The sequence below is a fragment of the Lepidothrix coronata genome, unplaced genomic scaffold (assembly GCF_001604755.1).
Source record: "Lepidothrix coronata isolate B3197 unplaced genomic scaffold, Lepidothrix_coronata-1.0 Scaffold305, whole genome shotgun sequence".
Classification (NCBI taxonomy): domain Eukaryota; kingdom Metazoa; phylum Chordata; class Aves; order Passeriformes; family Pipridae; genus Lepidothrix; species Lepidothrix coronata.
In genome coordinates this window covers 298928-305701 of record NW_016690485.1, presented here as the reverse complement: position 1 = coordinate 305701, position 6774 = coordinate 298928, and the positions used below count along the sequence as shown (strand labels likewise).

General features: G+C 54.8%; 1 protein-coding gene across 1 annotated transcript in view; it reads left to right on the top strand.

The window, feature by feature from the left end:
• Positions 1–3979: 3979 nt before the first annotated feature.
• Positions 3980–6774, top strand: part of LOC108508592 (olfactory receptor 51G2-like) — a 10829-nt gene continuing 8034 nt past the window's right edge. The window contains exon 1 of the mRNA XM_017837472.1: positions 3980–4067. The gene's annotated coding sequence lies outside the window, so the exon portion shown is untranslated. The remainder of the gene's footprint in view (positions 4068–6774) is intronic.

Genomic DNA, 6774 nt, shown 5'->3' with positions numbered 1-6774 from the left:
CCTTCCTACGTGTGTGAGATGTCCCCTTCCAACGTGTGTGAGATGTCCCCTTCCAACGTGTGTGAGATGTCCCCTTCCAACGTGTGTGAGATGTCCCCTTCCAACATGTGTGAGATGTCCCCTTCCAACGTGTGTGAGATGTCCCCTTCCAACGTGTGTGAGATGTCCCCTTCCAACAGGACTGGCCCCAGCCCCCTGACCTGCCTCCTCGGGGCATTCGGGGTGTGCCGATGAGCAGCTCCTGGGTGGCACTGCCCCTGTGCTGCCCGTGCCTGCTGATGGTGCTGGGGCACCACTCCCTGCTCCGGGCCCTCCGGACACACCAGGGGTTCCACGGCTCTCTGCTGCCCTGCTGGCCTGGCACCCCCGGGCTGTCCCAGCCCTGCTCACTGTGCTGGCCCTGTCCTGCCCTGAGCCGCCCGAGCTGCACCTCGAGGCCTGCCTGGCCCGGGTGTTCTTCATCCACACCTTCTGGGCCATCAGGCCAGGGGTCCTGCTGGCCACGGCCTTTGACCAGTGCGGCTCCACACGTGGCTCCGCTGGGTAGGGCACGGTGCTGGCTGTGACCTGTGCCCGTGGTGCTGGCTGTGCCCTGTGCCCTGTGCCCATGGTGCTGGCTGTGCTCCATGCCCGTGGTGCTGGCTGTGACCTGTGCCCGTGGTGCTGGCTGTGCTCCATGCCCGTGGTGCTGGCTGTGCCCCATGCCCGTGGTACTGGCCATGCCACTGTGCCCATGGTGCTGGCTGTGCCCCGTGCCCTGTGCCTGAAACTGTCAGTTCCCAGAGCTGTGTGACCATATGAGACCCCTCAGCTTTCACTGTATGATGGAGACAGAAAGCCTTTAGGCCCTGCAAGGGGCTCTCAGGTCTCCCTGGAGCCTTCTCTTCTCCAGCTGAAGCCCCCCAGCTCTCCCAGTCTGGCTCCAGAGCAGAGGGGCTCCAGCACTTGGAGCATCTCCATGGCCTCTGGACTGGCTCCATCAGCTCCATGTCCTTATGCTGGAGGCCCCAGAGCCAGACACAGCGTTCCATGTGAGGTCTCCTGGGAGCAGAGCCCAGGCTGTAGGGGTGAGCCCAGGACACGGCTGGGTCATGCCATGTGCTCCCTGATGCTCACATGAACTCCCCATCCCTGCAGCCGCCCCCAACCTGGCTGGGCTCCGGCTGGTCCCAGCGATTCACCCCCTTCCTTTAATCATTGACAGCACCACGTGTCTTCCCAACATTCCCTGTTTGCTTTTCTCTGTTTAACTTTCCACTGACGGTGCCCAAGGCAATAATGTACAGAGCAATTTTTCTCCCAGTGCTTCCCAGCTGTCCATCCTTTCCCTGACCTGCGTTTCCCATCACACATCTCCCCTGAGCCAGCAAACAGGGCGAGTTGTCACCTTCTACTCCACACCGGGGTGAGTTCAGGAGCTCCAAGGATGCTCCCAGGGATGTGAAGCCTCTCTGCTCTGGAGCCAGGCTGGGAGAGCTGGGGGTGCTCAGAAGAGAAGGAGAGACCTGAGAGCCCCTTCCAGGGCCTAAAGGGGCTCCAGGAGAGCTGGAGAGGGACTGGGGACAAGGGATGGAGGGACAGGACACAGGGAATGGCTTCCCACTGGCAGAGGGCAGGGAGAGATGGGATATTGGGAAGGAATTCCTGGCTGGGAGGGTGGGGAGGCCCTGGCCCAGGTTGCCCAGAGAAGCTGTGGCTGCCCCTGGATCCCTGGAAGTGTCCAAGGCCAGGTTGGACGGGGCTTGGAGCAACCTGGGCTGGTGGAAGGTGTCCCTGCCCATGGAAGGAATATGGAACTGGATGATCTTTAAGCCCCCTTCCAACCCAAATCTTTCAACAGTGCTGATGAACAAATGATGTCCAGGCACTGCCTCACTTCTTATTCTGATCAACCCTTGTGTTTTGTACCAATCCCACATTTTAGTCACGTGTGTGACGTTCCTTTGGAATCAGCTGACCCCACACAGCCCTCCCAGGGGATTCAGCTGGTTTGTGTTAATGGATTTGAAAGAGTTTTTCTTCCCAGAAAGGGAGAAGTCTCTGGTGCAGCAGCACCAGCACAACTTCCTTATTGGTAAAACATCATCTGCTCTGCAAGAGAGGCAGGATGAGCCCTGAGAAGTGAAAGGAGTTTACAGACAGCTCTGAAATGCGGTCGGACCCGGGACACTCCCATGAGTTCTACTGAGATGTTTTTCCTATTTTATTGTTTTCAGTAGCACCCACCCAGCTCCTCTCCTTATTCACCTTGGGATTTCACCCTCCTGGAAAATCCTGGGAACTTTCTTGTAAACTAACATGAGTGGGGGGGTCCTGGGGTGGTCACACGTTCATTGGGAAAGTTTGTTCTATCTTTGGAACTGGACATGGACTCATGTTCTGACCTAGTTTAAGAACACAAAATCCTCTGTTTACGCCTCCATATCCACATCTCCAGACAGAGCAGCCTCTGGATAAACAGATTCCATAGGTTAATCTCAGCCTTGAGAGTGCAGCAGGTCATGGGTGAGGCTGGGAGGAATTGGATGGTTTGAGTGGGACACCATAGAGGGATATGGGGATTTTCAAACTATGGGGGAAAACTCCAAAAATGCAGCTTCTGTGTTCCAGCAGGTCCAGCTCTGCCCTGAGTGTCCCAAATTTGGGGCTACTTGTGGGGTCCAATCTCTGTCCCAGGGCTGTTGGGGGTGGTGGGTCGGTGGGGCCGTGCAGCTGTGCAGCACATCTGCTCTAGGGAGAGCTGAGCTGCTCTGGCAGTTCAAACGTGGAAACTCCAAACCAAATCCTACCCCCAGAACCACATCCTACATCACAAACACCTCAGCTTAGGTTTCACCTGGAGGGTGGGACCCACGGGAGGTGTTTGTAGCTCTGTGGGTCATGAATAAACCCTGTGCCAGGGTTGGACAGCCCTTTCCATGGTGAAATGTTCCCAAAATCCAGCCTGAGCCTCCCCTGGCACAGCTGGAGGCCGTTTCCCCTTGTCCTGTCCCTTGTTCCCTGGGAGCAGAGCCCGACCCCCCCGGGCCCCCCTCCTGTCAGGGGGTTGCAGAGCCAGAAGGTCCCCCCTGAAAGGAACAACTGGTCTGTGATACAAACACAAAGAGCATCTGGGCATGAGCAGCACAAGGTTCTGAGTTCACTCAGCGTCACAGTTACTCATATATCCATTATGAATTCCCCTGGATCCCTCTCCTGTCCCTTCTGGAAGCAGAACTGTCTGATAACATTTTGCCAGATTGAATTTCCACCCATTCGGTGACATCCCAGTGATTTATTTTGAAGAAGTCATTGCAGAATTGCAGCATAATGTTGTTACTGCCTCTCCCCACAGCTCTGCTTTCATCTCCTCGCACTGTTACTGAGATGCCTGGTGCAATATTTTCCCAAAATCCAGTTATAGGGGAGTGGCAAAGGCGAATGGACACATTTGGCCTTATCAGAATGAAACTACTTCAATCTGCAGAACATAAAATCTGTTAAGAAATCAAAACCCAAAGTCTTTTCAAAATTATATCCCTGGAGGTGTCTGGTTGGACAGGGCAACCTGGACTAGAGCAACCTGGTCTGGTGGAAGGTGCCCCTGCCCATGGCAGAGGGTGGAACTGGGTGAGCTTTAAGGTCCCTCCCAACCCAACCCACTCGGTTATCCTGTGATTCTGTGACCCTACAGTCTGGAATTTTGATCTCTTTAAACCTTGAGGAACAAGGTGAAGGCACATGTGAAATTCCTGGGGCTTGTGTGCACCACGACCCAGCCACCTCGACCCAGATGTGTCCAGGCAACCTGGACACTCTCACATTAATTAACTGGCACCATTCCTATTCTTTCTAGGAAGGAAATCCTCCTGCAGAGCAAACCATGGCTGTCCCTGTCCCCAGCAAGCCCCTGGATCCATCTGACCCCATTTTGGGCACCTGGGGATGCACAGAAAATCCAAGTGTGCTTTTCATCCGCAATTTTGGTTGGTTTTGGCAGAACTGTGGTCCCTCCAGAGCCAGTGCTGTGTCCTCTCCTCTCCTGGCCACTCCTGGAGAGCTGTGCTGTGGGTGGTGAGCTCGAGGAGGTAGGAAGTGGGACTGGGAGGAATTCCCTCAGGAATGACACTTGTCCAAGAGGTGCTGCACACAGAGCTGGGTTTGGGCATTGGGCACTGCCCTCCTGGAGATCACACACCTGCAGGAGTTCCACAGCTTTGCCTCTACACTGCTTCCCTGTCAGGGCAAATTGTTGCACCCCAGTTCTTATTTAGAATCACAGAACCACAGAATTCCCAGGTTGGAAGGGACTCCCAAGGCTCACCCAGTCCAAGCCCTGGCCCTGCCCAGGACACCCCAACACTCCCCCCTGTCCCTCAGAGCGTTGTCCAAACCCTCCTGGAGCTCTGGCAGCCTTGGGGCCGTGCCCACAGCCCTGGGGAGCCTGGTCAGTGCCCACCACCCTGTGGGGGAAGAACCTTGTCCTGAGATCCACCCTGAGCCTGCCCTGTCCCAGCTCCAGCCCTTCCCTGGGTCCTGTCCCTGCTCCCAGAGGTGGGAGCTGCCCCTGGGGAGGAGCTGCAGCCCCCGCTGAGCTCTGCCCTGGGGCTCCTCTGCTCCAGCTGCACCAGCCAAGTGCCCTCAGCTGCTCCTCAAGGGCCCCTCCAGACCCTTCCCCATCCCCCTGTCCCTCCTGTGGACACTCTCTGGGAGCTTTAGATCTATTTTATATACAGCCTCCAGACAACACCGCCCTGCCTGGGGAGGTTTGGGATGTGCTGCACATGATGCTGCTCTGAGTTTGTATTTAGCAAATCACCTGCAGGTCGTGCTGACCAGCACTCCCCTCCCTCTCGGCTGCCTCGGAGTCGCCTCTGCCGGCGCTGCTTAATGTGGGAAAACAAAACTCTGTTTGCAGGTTGCTCTGGGGCTGTTTGATTTTCCACCCCTCACACTAAAAGCAGAGTCTGCTGCCCCTGCAGCCTCAGTCCCTGTCCCCCCTGCATTTCTGCAGCCCCACCGCGTTATTTCCCTCTGCTCCAGGTCAGTTTTTGCCCTGCAGGGCTCTCCCCCTCGGCAGGACGGGCTCGGTGCCGCAGCTCTCCCGGGGCCGCTCGGGGCAGCGCAGGAAATGGGCTGACACCACTTGGCTTTACCCGAGGTTTTGGCATCGTTTCAATTACAGACACGGTTTCTCTGCTCAAACAGCCCCGCTGGCTGGGCAGGTGTAAAGGAGGCCAGGCTGGAGCAGGACCTGGTTCATGAGGTGGTGAATCAGGGAATCCCAGAATCCCAGAATCACCAGGGTTGGAAAAGCCCTCCCAGATCATCAAGCCCAACCTGTGACCGATCCCCACCTTGTCAACCAGTCAGTCTCAGTAGTCTTGGAAGTCTTTTCCAAGACCAATGATTCCGTGATTCTATGACCAAGCCCCCGCCCCTTTCCTTTCCCTCCTCACCATCCCTTCCCACACTCCTGTCAGCTCTGACCCACTGAACTCTGCCCTGGAGAGTCAACATGATTAGGACTGGCTTAGCCTCAAATTATAAACATTTCCAGCACAGACTTCTGGGTGCCCAGTGGTGGCTGTGCCCCCCTCAGCTGGGCTGCTGGGAAAGCTCTTCTTATTTTTTGTGAAGATGGGAAAATAGAGGAGCAGCTCCTCACAGCCCTCCCCACACACAGCAATGCCCACAGGTCTGGGAAAAGGGATTAAGAAGAAACCCAGCCGGGGGGGTTGGGGGGAGCAGTGCCGAGAGTGGGAGCAGTGGGAGAGCCTGGAGGCACAAACCAGGGGAACTGCAGGATTTGGAGCATATCTGGAGATGAAATGATCTCACACTGTGCAGTAGGTGTGGGGTTATTCAAGCAAGTCGTGGCTGCCCCTGGATCCCTGGAAGTGTCCCAGGCCAGGTTGGACGGGGCTTGGAGCAGCCTGGGCTGGTGGAAGGTGTCCCTGCCCATGGCAGGGTTGGCACTGGGTGGGCTTTGAGGTCCTTCCCAACCCAAACCAGTCTGGGATTTTGTTCCACTAGAGCAAACTAAAGGTCCCTCCATCCTGCCATCCTGCCTCAGAAGAATTAATGAGTCTCAAAGGAGGGGCCCTGTTCCTCAAAGGGTCATTAATAATGGTTATTAGTGGCCATTTAGGAAGGTAATTTACTGTTTATCGTTCCCTTGGCACATGTCCCAGCATCTGGCAATCAATCCAGAGGCTTCCTGAGCAGGAGGCAGCACCTCAGCCATCACGTTTCATAGAAATCAATGAATTTTTCACCTCTGGACTTGACTAATCCTTTTTTCTATATACTTTGGGCTCCCACAACACCCAGCGGTGATGAGTCCCAAAACTCCATTATAAGATCATTAAACCCAGTACATTTTTACTTGTTTAAAATCATAGAATGATTTGGGTTGGAAGTGACCTTAAATACATATTTATAAATATCCTTAAATATATCTTTAATCTGCCTGATGTTTTCAGGGTGTGTTGTCCCCTTCCTGGCTCAGATAGTGTGAGTACAGAGGAATAATGATTCCATATGGATCATCTCCTCCCTGTCTATTATCTTACAGACCTTTCCTGGATTGCCTCATTGGCTCTGCTCGGGGCTGAAAAGTCTTCTTGTGATAATCTCCAATTTTACAGGAGCTTCCTTGGAGTTGTCAAGCTGTTGGACTGGACCATTGTGGGTTCCTTCCAACCAATTTTTTCCCTTTCCTTTCCTTTCCTTTCCTTTCCTTTCCTTTCCTTTCCTTTCCTTTCCTTTCCTTTCCTTTCCTTTCCTTTCCTT